The following is a 13,120-nucleotide window of genomic DNA, read 5'->3' as shown; positions in this document are numbered from 1 at the left end:
GCCATATTCCACTATACGGAAACTCTTACGGTGGATTTTGCATTTTTATCCCTACAAAATCAAATCTGTGCATCTATTGAAGGTGTAAAATTCAGATGTTCGTAAAACTTTTGTACCTTATTTCATTATTAGAATGGTGGTTGGACAAACAAACATCATTGGACAAACAAAGCTTTGTCTCAATCGAATTTGGGTAGCAGAAGACCCTCGAATTATCCAGGAACAACTTTTGTATCCTGAAAAAGTGACGGTATCCGGTAGAAATTTTTAAAAAGATAACTGCAAATGGAGTTCAAATCTGTTCAGTAATAGATCAATGATACCGTGATACGCTGAGGAATTTTGTAATCCTCAACAGCATAGCTACCTTCAGGACATCATTTTCATGGAGGTTTGCCACATCCTCACATTGAACGGTGTGTAAAGAAATAACTAAGACAAAATTTCACAGATACACAAATGCCCGTTTTCGTTGAATATCATCTCTTCAGACAAAACAATAATCTGAAGGGCAATATCTACAGTCAAAAGTCAGCATCTGTGCCTGATCTGAAAGGCAGCTTTCAATGTCATGTTCTTGATATTCCGGGAGATTTACACTGGTCAGCTATGGAAAAATATGATGCTGCGAACAGAACACAATGTTGGATATGCAATGATATGGTTTATTTAAGATTCGATATTATTTGAAACCAATCATTTTCTACACATCTGTGTATAAATTGTGGCTATGAAATTGAAGGTTGCTTTGTATATTTTAAAATCAATCATTATATTATCATATAATGGAATGAACTATTTTCTTGTTAAATTTGAATTAAAATGTCTTATGATTTAATCTCAAAAGCGGGACAAAATTCATTTGGAAAAGAATTTGTCATATAAAGTTGAAAGCAAAATCTAAGATTTTTCTCCACATTTTAGCTCAACGTAATTTTTTTTTTTTTTCGTAAAAGAACATTTATCAAATCAATCAGCCGAATTGTCTAAATGTTTTAATTGTTCTGCAAAAAAAAAAAGCCTTAACTGTAAAGAACATTAGACTGAATCAATTTATTTTTAAATGAAGAATTAATATTTACCTCTTCAATTTATATGTCCTAAATTCAATGTTTATATTTTCTTCAGTGACATTCTTTTTCACAGAGCTAGAGATTTAAATAGTTAAAACTGAATTTTATGAAAATTTATGTTTGAATATTGTTAAAGTCATAAACACATTTTCTTAATTTTTTTTCATATATATTCTTTATGGATTAGATACTCATCATGTTTGTATAAATTAGTTTTAAAGAAATTGAAAAATAAACTGAAACCCTAATTTTACTCATGAATAAATTACAACCCAATATATTCGATATAATTTTCAACTTATAATCGTTTTCGTTAACACCGGTCATTTTTTTTCTGCTTTCTGAAACTCTCTTTTTATTTACTTGGATTTTAAAAGAAATTGATTATTAAATACTTTATGCTAAAAGAACATTTTCATTAAATTCTAAAAAAATCGTCTGGTATTATTGAAATTTATTATTAATTCTTATTATGACATTTATGAAAAAAAAAACCTTTTGCAAAACATTAATTAATCTTGCATAAAAATTTAAACGAAAACACAACATTTACCACAAATCATTGGAAACTTTTTCACATATGTTTAATGTCAAAACAAAGCAATAAATAATAGCATCTTTCATAAGAAAAAAAATAATCTAAATCGTGGGAAAAATGAAAGCCGTTCAAAGAAACTGAAATAATATATTTCAGAAGTGTCATTTGCCAAAGAGAGCGGTGAATGCATTTTCACCGCCGTCTGATAAATTGACAAAGATTATCGAATTTCACAACTTTGGACAGAGACATTTATCTTTTATCACGGTAGTCCTGCAGCTATTCTTATGTCTGTCAGACAACTCCGAGTGATTTAGTGCTAGTATTTGTGAATTTCTAATAAGGGGGGAAAAAACCTAAGACACTGACAAAAAGATGTTGTAAATGAATCGAACAGATATTTTTGTTTTTATAATTTTTATTAATTAAAATATTTTAAAAAATGCTTTTTTAATGCCTTGTTTTAAAAATAAATTTATGCAAACATTTGTTGAAAACAAGAGGTTTCAGTTCAAGTGATAAAACATTATATAACTAGAAAGAAAATTTGGTGATGGTGGTGGGAACTATTTTAGGTTATAAAGAAACGGATGGCGCAAAAGAAAATATAAGAAATTAAGGATTTTCTGAAAAAAAATGAGGAATCTTATCTTCTTTTAATTCAATTGTTATATGTTTAAAAAGAATAAATATTTAGGTCAGGTTTTTATTCCTGAAATGCTACAGTTTTTAAATACTGTACATTTGTGTTTTGTCAATGACATTCCAATGTTTTATTTTATCCAATGTTCAATTATTCTACAATCATAACTATAATTAAATTTTGATTGTTTTTACGTGGTGCCACCTATTAGCGAATTGAAAAAATTATTCCTAATATTTAAATAAGAAATTATATATTCATTGCTATAACAAGAAAATTATAATTGAAATAACAATAGGGCGAGATATATTGAAGTGTATTAAAAGATATAATAAATGTTTCGGATAAATTGTATTAACGGGTAATTTAATTCTAGCATTCATTTCATTCCTACAACATTTATAATTTATTATAACTATGTATCACAACGAAAATTAATTATTATTCGACGATGGTTTTATTTTATCTAAGTACTTTTCATCCCTCTTCTAATTCTTAATATTCAAAATAATAAAAGTTCCTGATGTGCATATGAATATAATTTCCTATACTTATGTTCATTTGTTTTCCTGTGCAATAATCTAAAGATGAATATTTAAATTTGAACCATAATGTACATAAATTTGCATTATTTTGATAGCACATAATAGTATTAAATTATAGAAATATTTTAAGAATAATTTTAATAAAAATTATTTATTTTTCTGCAAGAAATATTGTATTAATGGTATTTATTATTAAGAAAAAAACATTATAGTTTTTTTTTTCTTTTTAAAACAACAAAATGTTTATTAGAGGAACTTAATTAACATATTTCTATAGTAATAGACTAATTAATTTATTAATATTACTCAGTTTCAAGAGCAATTAATAGAAATACAAAGTGACCAAGCACTTCGATACCATTTCTACAAAAACACTGAATCTTTATGTCCTTTCTGGTTAAAATTAAAAACTGAAAAGCCAACAATTGTTAAAGAAGCCCTAAAAGTATTATTGCCCTTTGCAACAACATATATGTGTGAGGCTCGTTTTTCAGCTCTGTGTGTAATCAAAAACAATTACCGGAACAATTTAAATCCTGAAATAGATATAAGGTGCTCCTTGACAAGCATTCAACAGAGGTTTGAAGATCTTTCAAAATGTATTCAAGCACAAGGTTCTCATTAAAACTGTATGACTTGCATTTAAAATTTAAAAGACTTAACATATGTATTGATATTTCTTTTTTTTTAGGAATAAGTTAAAATGTCAATTATTTTCGAAAAGTTATAAATATATTTTAATTTTGTCAATAAAAATTATTAAAAACACTTGATTATTAATTAAATTTTCCTTGGATCGAAAAGTACTTTTATTTATCTTTAGTATTAAAAAAATTAATAAAAAATTTGTAAGTTAAAAAAAATTATCATCGTAGGATTCAAGATTTTTTAAAAATACGATCTAAAATAAAACAATGAAAAAATTTTGACTTTTTTTTGGGTCGCGACATGAACATATTTCTCAAATTTGGGACGCGGCTTAAAAAGGTTAAGAACCACTGCTCTAAGCGACTGAAATATTTATAAATATTATTCCTTTGTTTAATTCTGAAAGAGTGTGTCTAGCATCTTGGAATTTATTTATTTTTGGTGGTAAGAAAATTTACATTTTAGTGTTAAAGTTCTGGCATTTAATAGATCAGATCATTTAAGTTAGAGCTTCCAAATTTATTGTATATACATTTTATAAGGTACGGATGACTTTTATTAAATTTTCAATTATAAATTAATTTAACTAAAAATTAAGTTGATTATGGGCGTTTTTCCATGATCACTTCGAAAGATCTTATTCTACAAAAATATATTTTATAAAAGTTTTTCAAAATTAAAAAAAAACAATAATAACAATAAAATCCAATTTAATAGACGTGCAATTTAGTTTTTAAATTCTGACATCTTTAAAAAAATATGTATATATTGCTTAGTTTTCAAATCTGTATTTCATTAAAATTCAAACCATTTTCATTATTCCATCAGATATTTAATCGCATAATTTTCTTCCGTTTTAGAAATGTGACGGAGAATTATTATGTTTAATGCGGAAAAGAAATTGAAATTGCAATATATTGAATGTTAGAAGATAGATTATACGGGCAGTTACATATTTAATTACATTATAAAAACATGCAACCTATTCTCTTTAGATTGATTAAAAGGCTTCTCAACTAATATTCCCAGCGAATTAGCTGAACGTCAAAGGAGTTTAAAAATTTTTTAAAGTAAATATCCTTATAATGCTTCAAAGTATCAAATAAGTTCAGTTAAAACTTTACTAGTAAGTGTTATTTTAACTAAATCCTTAATATTTATATGAGATGCATTTTGAAGCCTGAATATAAAATTTTACCTTAATTAGAAGTTCGAAAGTTGACAATATGTTTAAATATAATTTATTATGAAAAAAAGGATCTTTTTAAAGTGAAACTATGGTACCAATTATCCCTAATATTAAAACATTTTATTGTATAAATTTTGCCTGCAGTAAGTAAGAATACTATTTATCTTATTTTACTTGAAAAGGTAATTTCAATCAATTTAAAAGACATAAGATAAGAAGGCATTTGAATTTACTTCATCTCTTGATGAAGACATTCCAAAAAAATATGTTATGCAATTTTTCCACTCTTATTTTTACTATCCATGTCTTTTCTCCTAAGTTATATATATTGATCAACCATATGTGGCAACATAAAATATGTCAAGAATGTAAAGCTACCTATAAGATTAAAGATTCCCCAAATTAAATATCCGTAGCAGAGTAAAATCTGAACTATTATCAGGTCTTACAGCACCCGTCCCTAGTTGAAGAAAAGTATTAATATTAGAAGAAACTGAAATACTAAAAATTCAATTAATGAAGAATCCAAGAAAAAATATAAATAAAAATACTCCCTTTAAATATTTATAAACTATAATTATTAATTAAAAAGACTTTGAACTCTCAAGGAAAAAATTAAAAACAATATTAAGGCATTGATTATTCAGGAGTTTCGCTTCTTTCTTTTAAAGAATGCCAGATATTAGCATATTAATAATAGCATCTGCGTTCTTCTATTTGCTCCCTGTTTTCTGGCGGAAAAATCAAGTTCGATGAAACCTTTTTTTTCTCTCGAAATTCTAGCAGCCGCTATATCTTTGTTCGATAAATAAAGAAGTTTGTGTTTAAGAAGAAAATAAAACAAGGATAACTCCTCTGGCATCCTTAGCAGCTTTTACTGAAAGCCCACACTTCCTCTATAGATTTGAATCATCTGTTGAGGATGCTACAGACGACCGAGTTTTATATTCTCTACTATCGATACTTTAGAAGATGAATATTTCAGCATCGCTAAGAAATCAGCTTACTTATTTCGGAGATATCGTGTTTCTTCAAAAACCTTGAGTGTAAGATATTGGAGCATTTTGTTGAAGCTTATATCTGTTCTTAGATTTTGGTCTGAATTCTTCGATCTTGTGGTCTTTTATTCAAAGGGTTTCGTTGAAAAATATTGAAAGATTACGAGCCAAAAGGCATTTTCGACCGTCAACTCTAGTAAATATCTTTTCTTTCAATAGTTTATGTTTATATTTGAAGTTTATTTTCACTAGAAAAAGAAATATCCATTGATATTTTAAAGAGATTATATCTAGTTTCTCAATTCCTGATTATGTATTCTAGTTATGTAGTCTTCTTTATCTTTACTTATAATAAAAAATGATTGTGTTTATGTGAATGTGCCTGTCCGAAATATTATATTTGTGAAATATTCTAGTACATATATTCAGTACACAATTATTTTTATTATAAGTAAGGAAATAGCAACTAGCAAAAAATAGAAGTTATCTTTGTTCCATTTTTATTTTGCTTTTATTCCTACTAGTCGAAATTTTCAATTCCTAGTTAGGACAAATATTTGTTTAAAACTAGTCATTTTTTATATATCAGTTATATTATAGTAATTAACCCGTCAATGTAGACATGCATTTCCTCATACTGTCAAAGTGACTCCATTGTTATTTTTTCATTTTTGTCTTTTGTAAACAATATTGGAATTTATTTTGGAAACACAATGCATTCTAGAAATCATGTAGCTACCAAAAATATCAAAAATATAAATATTAGAAATGTTAAATGTTATAATATTAATTGTTGGAAAGATGTCATAAGAAACACCTAAACAATCATTTAATGAGTATTTACTTAGTTTAGATAGTGTTACGAATCTGTGATGCGGCTTCCCAGCATAGTTGGTTCCATCATCAGAAAGACAGTTTTACAGTCATCTATGTTGGACGGGGTCCGGGTGTCGCGTCGGAGGCTCCAGAGCTTGGTGACAAACTTGGCGACCATTTGGCGACTTGGCGACGAATTTGGCGACTTTAGCGCCAAAATAGATTATACCCGAAACATCGAGAATTGTCCCGATCCGTCCAGTAGGAACCGAGATACGTCTCGAACGTTCTTGATTGGTTGAGAGGCTTCTAGCTCCGCCTCCTGAGACCTATAAAAGGAGGCAGCCGCAGCTGCCAGAGGAGTGGTAGTCGAAAGCGACAGAGAGAAGAGTAGTCGGAAGCGACAGAGAGGAGTAGTCAGTAGAGTAGTCGGAATCGACGGTGAAGAACGAGTCTTCCAGAGATTAAAGGAGCAGAGACGGAGTCAAGCTAGTGCTGAACTAAGCTGTGCGCTACTGTCTGCAGTAGAGTCTTGTTGTGTGCTGCTGTTTGCACGTCTCGCGGCTGAAGATAGTTGTCTTCTCTGTGCTATATATAGTTGTCGTTTTTGTGCTGTCCTGTGTGTCTTCGTGTAAATGAAGGGCGTTGTTTTTTTTTACTGCCGCCTTCTGATTGAGCGTTCTTCACACCATGTAATTTCCACTATCCAAACGAACCAGGGAAATTTCGTAACAATATTACGGAATTACACTAATGTTAAGAATTGTTAGAATTTAACATACAAAAATGAAGGATTCAATATTTAAAAATATTTCTTTATTCTTTTTGAATTATTCAAATTAAAAGCAGCTTCAGAGATATGGAGTGGAGTCAATGACTCCATACAAACAACAAAAACTTATTATTTCTTACTTAACAACAAAAATGTACTGAAGGAATGGTTGTGTTCAAGGACAAAATATTACGTGATAAGCAGAGCTAATGAACAACGCTAAATCATTTTAACTCCCGTTGCCCGGTACGAGTTAAAATTTGAAGATTTATAGTCTTGTAAAAATGAAATGTGGAAGGAAAATGTTTCCACAGCATTTACAGCACCATGCTAACTGGAGTAGCATTCCGAAGGCATCAATAATTGTCTACTTCAAATATTTTGAAAACTACGTTAACCTTCCATTTTTTAACAGAATATTATACTTTCAAGAAAATAATACCGGCAGAATGAAGAAACCATTTTTTTTTCCTAAATATCCATTCCTGGATTATTTATGAATGAGTTTCATTTGAGTCTAGAGATGTAGTTAGAAATGCTTCGTCTCCGAAGTATTTACTGGATTTTAGTACTGAACGAAATAAAAAATCCACTTCAACTTCTTCAGCAAGGAGGTATTTAGCGAATCCATTTTGTCTGAGAAAGGGATGCGTGTTTTCAATTACTTTTCCAATCCCGACGGACACCGAACAATCAGGCGCTAAGCCATCGTAGTCCATGAAGGCTCCATGGAAAGAATAGCAAAACTTGCTTTTCTTCTCTGTAAATCCCATGTTGCTGAACGCAAAAGTCGTGCCAGATCTAAACTATTGGTAAAGGTTTCATCAATTAATCGTTTTGCTACATATTTTACAATAATGTAAAAATATGCAGCAAAAATTCGCTAATTAACAGCTTCAAAATATTTATTTCTTATCAAAGATTTTGACAAATATTTTTAATTAACGAATATCTAAATAAGTAGAAAGGGTTTGTTTTCAATAAAAAAATATTCAGTAAACATATTTTGCTTGTGTTTATTATGGAGTTTCAGAAAAAAATTTATTTTTATTTACTAATTCATCACACATTTTTTTCCTAATGAATATAATTCGTCTGAATAAAATCATAATATATTCTAATCATTTGAATTTCAAACATTTTTGGACAATTGAATTAAAATTTATACGTATACGGAAATAATAGTAATCTGTGCTATGAAATTTATAGATTTTATTGAAAATATATAAAAAATGAATTTTGATTAACTACTTACTTTATTGTAGTTTATGCTCATAGCATTCAGTTCTTCAGAAATGAAATCGAATGAAACTTGAGTCAATCTTGCATACAATACAAAATCTTTTAATTGAATCCAACTTGAATCGAATCCAATGAAATCGAATGAAACTTGAATCAATCTTGTATACAATACAAAATCTTTTAATTGAATCCAACTTCTTTTACAATTTTGATTAACAATTCGTTAATTATCTATAATATACCTTATAGTAATTATTAATTCAAAAATTCAAATTTAATTTTACATATTAGAAAATATGATTTTTTGTTTGAAATTATATGATAAAAGTTTTCCAATGATTAAAAATATATGCAAAAGTGTTGATAAAAATCTTTCAAAATATTTTAGTTTTGCTAATATCGTAAATTGCTTTATTTTGTATTGCTTTTCATTGTTTAAATTTGATAATATCGTAAATTTCTTTATTTTGTATTGCTTTTCATTGGTTAAATTTGATAATATCGTAAATTTCTTTATTTTGTATTGCTTTTCATTGTTTAGTTTGTCATTTTTTTATGAATTTCATTCGATGAGATATCAACTTTTATTTAAAAATTATTGACCCGTAGAAAGTTATTTTTTGTGCACGTTGTTCTAGTCGCATTACAATTAAAGACATTTTAGAAAATATTCTAATTCAAACTTCAAAGGCTTAATCTAATATAATCTCGTAATTTTTTTTCTATCTCCTAATAAATAGTTTTTTTCATAATGAGATAATAGATAATCGTTTTCTAGCATAATTTTGGCAATAATAATAAATAATTATTATTCAATGTAACTAGTCTGTCAGTAATAATTAATAAAAGTTATAATTCCATAAGATAATGTTTGAGACATTAATATCACGCAGATTCTCTGTTCACTACATTTAAAATTTGGAAAATAGATTTTTAATTTAAAATTTTTCAATGAAACACGAAATCTATGTGCCCACGAATAACAAAAATACGTCACAACATAGAAAACAGCTGATAAATCGGATCAAAAAATGTCAACAAGATTGGTTCGAAAGAAATCGAATAATTCTGTTCAATACAAAGATTTGTACAGATTTGTAAAGATCTTCAAGCTCATTTTAGTTTGGAGCTTTAAGAAATAGTATAATGACACGAAAAGTTTTCTAAGAATGTTATACACCCTGTTTTCGCAACACGGCCATAAAACTCCCTTCAAAGTAATGAGAAGCAGGGATTTTATCCTGTATTCTTCCGTGAGTTTCAGCATAAATCCGATTGAGAATGTTTCGGTGGTATTGTGCGTAGAATGGCCATCAGATTCTTAGAAAATGTTGACGAGTTACGTGATATCATTAAACAAGAGAGGAAAGAAGCTCCTTTGGTTTATTACAGAAAAGGCTTCAAGGTCTCCTCAATAAAGTTTCTCAGGTGTAATCTGAACCATACGAAGACCTATAAAGGTATTAACTAAGTATATTATAAGATTTGTTTCGATAAGAAAATGAAACGTGGAATTTTTTGCTTTCTTCTTACATTGTATTTCTTTCGGTTTATTACAGGACAGGCTTCTACTAAGTCTCATAAAGCAAAATTCTGAGTTGTAATCTGCATCCTATGAATGACCAGAAGCGTATTAACTAAGCATATCAAAATATTTGTTTCCATAAGAACACGTCTCTGCTAGCATAAACATTAGCAAAGCGAAAATAGTACATTGTTTCTAATCTATAACATTATATGGTTGACACATTTCATTCAGAATTTGAATATCTATATTCAAAGATATTTGCTTTGGGAAGCTATTTTTGAAAATGTTTCTATCTATCTTCTAGCATAATAACGCAAAAATGGAAGAACATTTTGTATGCGTAATTTGTACATGATAAATGAAGTTGTCTGTTGAATTTTTTATGGGAAAAGTCTGTGAACTTCCTACTTTCTTGTAAATCTGGAAGTAATAACTTAGAAATACAAATTTTGAATTTTGACACCATATTTGCATATACACAATAGATTTTGTAACCATTCAATCGATTTATTAGGTTTAAAAATAGAAATATAATGGCTTTAAATATGCAGAGAATCTGCCTCATTGAACCAATGCACGGAAAAGGCGAGAGGAGAACATTCCTTTTAATCTTTAATCAAAAATTTAAAAAAAATGTTTTAAAATTAGTAAATTGTTTTTAAATTAGTTAAAAATTAAAAAAAAATATTTTCATTTACGAAAAATAATATTACACTAAATACAATACATTTTTATACAACATATAAATATTGTTATATTTCTATGTAATATAAACTACGTAAGAAATGTTTCATTAAAAAAATAAATTATGACTTTCATTGTTGTATACAAATTTTATTTATTCTGTACCAGAGGTAATTGGAAATGTGTTCTAATTTTAAATGATAAAAGAAATGCTAATTTTGAATCTTCTTCTTGGAAATTCTCCCTTCTATCTTCGCTATCACATCAGCAAGAAATTCTTGAACCCACATCTGATATTATGTCCCTTATATGTATAATTATATAGTCAGGAGATTCGAATGTCGAAAATGATTGAAGACCTTACCAACAGGCTACCGAATTCCCGAGGTAATTTGTCCATGTTCACATGATAATCGGATATAGTTTCATCTGTTGTAGATTCATCCAAATATAGTTATACTTAATCTTCTCTGTTGCTCCATTATCATTCGCTTTCTATTGGTATTTTTTTTGTAGGTAACCGTATATTTTTTGTAAGAAATACAGCTTTTAATATGAAGTCACATTACTTACAAAATTGCTTGTCACGGACTTAGACATCGCGATTTGACTAATCCTTTATACCTAACTTGTTATTTTTTAGTTTTGATCTTGTCCCATTCCTACTGTTGAGAGGTGGCAAGATCAAAAACAGATGTTAGGAAAGAAGAATATATATATATATATATATATATATATATATATATATATATATATATATATATATATATATATATATATATATATATATATATATATATATATATATATATATATATATATATATATATATATATATATATATATATATATATATATATGTATGTATGTATAATTTTGGAGATAATTATATCCAATAAATTATAACGCCGGCGTCCTGGCGTAGGGGTAGCGTGACTTCCCCGTGATCTGGGCTTCCCGGGTTCGAGTCCTGGTTGGGACATGGTTGTTCTTCCTGTTCTATCTGTGAGATGTGTGAATGTGCCCTCCTGTAAAAAGGAGTTGTGCAAGCGAAGGAGTGATGCGTGAGTAGTCAAATCGTACTCTTGGTCCAAGTAGGCTCTACGATAAAAAAAAAAAGAGGCGCTCCCCCTTAGGCTTAAATTGGCTGCCTTCGAACAGCAGGCTTGTCCGTGGCAAGTACCATAAGAAACAACAACAAATTATAATGAACGAATGAAAAATCAAAAATTGAGTAGACACTTTCCAACATATCTATAGCAATTTAAAACTTTAGAATTTGTACGTAATACGTACATCTATAAAATTTATTGGATTTGTTTCTTAATTTTTGGAAAACAGTTTAACATAATAAATTTATTTTTCTTGCACAAAATCATATTTTTGAAAGTCTGCGAAACAAAAAGCATCAAAAATCAATTGTACATTAAGTTAGTTCCATTTTACTTTTGACAGGGCGAAATCCCCAATATTTTATTCTGATCTTTTGAAATTGAATTTGAACCCTACAGATAAAATATACCTTAATTCATTTTTTATCGAAACTTGATTTGATATGCTTACCTTTTTATTTTAAATTCTGTCAACATTATCTTAATATAAGATATAATTCTTTTAAAAATAAAGTATTTAAGAAAAGGCTTTTTTTTTGTAATGCCTTTTTTTATCAAGAATAATCGTATAATTGTTGTATAGTCTAACACAATTATGCTTAATTGTTGTATAAAATAATAAGTTTTGAAGTCTAAAGCTCTAAAAATTGCATTTCGATTATGTGGGAAAAACAATACTTATGAGGTTGTTACTTATATGAAGTGGTCGACGCCGGAACTTACATACACTATCCATCACTTTTGCACCGCACTTGCGGGGTGATCTTCGTTCTGAATTTTAGCCTTGACCAGGATAATATACACTACAAGTTTTCGTGGAATCAAGTGTCGAACCTTGAACCTGCTTGGTGTAAATATAAAGTCTTGCTTTCACACCGTCTAGGCCCTTTACTACCTTTTAGCTGATGTTGACATATGCGCAGTGTACTGTTTAAAACTTTAATTTTTTAATTAAACGCTTCCGATATCAAATCCTTTTCCAAAATTTGTAATAATGAAATTTCAAAAATTCATTGAACAATTCTTAATATTTTGTGAAAGTGTGATATTTGTCTAATAAACAATCAATAATATGTAAAAACATGCATTTAAAAAAATAATTATATTTGTATCTTGGTTTGAATTTAACTTTTGATTTTCCAAAAAATTAACTTAATGAAATATAATTCAGGTTTCTTTTTCAGCATTAAAATATTTTCAGCGTCACATAAAAATGCAAATGCAAGACTCGTAACATTCTCTCATAAGAACGCAAAAATGCATGTGCTGCAAACATCTCGATTGCGTGTATGCGAAACAAATCATTAATTTCTGTCCTGGGAAATGCGCGTC

The 13,120-nt window shown here is 28.4% G+C and overlaps 1 protein-coding gene across 2 annotated transcripts in view; it reads left to right on the top strand.

Annotated features, from left to right (window-relative positions):
• LOC129966168 (diuretic hormone receptor-like) overlaps window positions 1–13,120 on the top strand; it is a 241,225-nt gene that overhangs the window by 71,063 nt on the left and 157,042 nt on the right. The gene's annotated exons all lie outside the window — the stretch shown is intronic.

Source organism: Argiope bruennichi, chromosome 4, assembly GCF_947563725.1.
Source record: "Argiope bruennichi chromosome 4, qqArgBrue1.1, whole genome shotgun sequence".
Lineage (NCBI taxonomy): Eukaryota > Metazoa > Arthropoda > Arachnida > Araneae > Araneidae > Argiope > Argiope bruennichi.
Note: the sequence above shows the minus strand (reverse complement) of the source record. Positions and strands in the feature narration are given on the sequence as shown.